We start from the raw sequence: 1,500 nt of genomic DNA, 5'->3' as shown, positions 1-1,500 counted from the left end.
CTCTAGCCTCTTTGCAGGGAGTTCTGCTGAAGGGTTCCGTGCTGGGCCTGCATGCAGCCTGGGTCAAATGAGGATCCCCAGGCCCCGGGTTGTTTCATTCACTCACCAGGCCTATGCTCTGGGTCTGTTCAGGATACCGCGGGCCCCAGGTCATCTCACTCACTGCCGGGCCTGCGCTCTGGGTCTGTTCAGGATCCGAAGGACCCCAGGTCGTCTCGCTCACTGGGCCTGAGCTCTGGGTCTGTTCAGGATCCCGCGGCCTGGGTCGTCTCACTCACTCTCCAGGCCTGCGCTCTGGGTCTGTTCAGGATCCCGCGGCCCCAGTTCGTCTCTTCCTTTAAGAGTTTGAAAAGTAACATCAATAAACTATAAAAAATTAGTGAACATAAAACTATAAAAAATTAGTGAACTGTAAAGGTGGTTCAGCAATCATGTTTCCTTGATAGAAGGGCTCATTATTTACACAATGTTTATATTTTTCAATTTAATCTGCTGATTCCATCTAAATGTAGTAAAGGTTGCAGTGTTTTTTTTTTTAAATTTTATTTATTTATTTATTTATTTATTTATTTATGTGTGTGTGTGTGTGTGGCCAGCTCAGTCCACCAGGGGGCGGGGCTGGCTGGCGTGTGGTGCTGGGGGATTGAACCACGGTCCCTGTGCTTTGCTAAGCTTGTTCTAAGTAGGTCCTTTAGACCACTGAGCCATCTCACCAGCTCCTGTGTTTTTTTTTTTTTTTTTGGTGTAAAATACTATATTTAGGGTGGCACAACTTTCTATGCTATTCAGCTCTCTTTGTTGTACATATTCTCCTGGAAATTAGCAAATTGCTTTGGTTTCGGGAAAACTTGACTCCTCATTTATGAATATCTTAGCCATCACTTATGGAGGTCTGATTTAGGTAGGTCTCTTATTGCTTTTTGTAAAAGAAAGACACTTTTATAACAGCGGCAGGATAATTAGAGAAAATAATATCACTACTCACAACACCACAAAGAAAGAAGTAGTATTAATAAGGGGTAATTCATCACATAATATTCTTTTCCTTTGTGAATAGAAATGTAAAGGAGAAGTCAGATTTGCTGGCACATTCCAGTACACAGGACATGAGAAGTAGGAAGATTTCAAATTTGAATCCACAAGGGCAGTGTACTGACATAAGGAGACTTTGAAAATAAGAAATATTCAAAAATGTTAAACGTGTAGCCCAGTAAAAACCCCCTGTTGTCAACATCCACCACTGAAAAAATAAAGAAAAAACCAAAAATTGAAAACAGAGGCATACAAATTTAGTTTAACAAGCCCATCTGCCTTTTGCTGGGGAGTTTGTGAACAGGAGGGAAGAAATAATCATGAACTGATGATTGTTTGAACTTTACCAGATATGGAAGAATGTGTGAAGTGTCCAGTTGAGCAGTATGCCAACACTCAGCACAACCACTGCCTCCAAAAATCTGTGACGTTTCTGGCTTATGAAGACACCTTGGGGATGACACTGGC

The sequence above is a fragment of the Octodon degus genome, unplaced genomic scaffold, assembly GCF_000260255.1.
Source record: "Octodon degus isolate 3935 unplaced genomic scaffold, OctDeg1.0 scaffold00026, whole genome shotgun sequence".
Classification (NCBI taxonomy): Eukaryota; Metazoa; Chordata; class Mammalia; order Rodentia; family Octodontidae; genus Octodon; species Octodon degus.
This window is presented reverse-complemented; position numbering follows the sequence as displayed.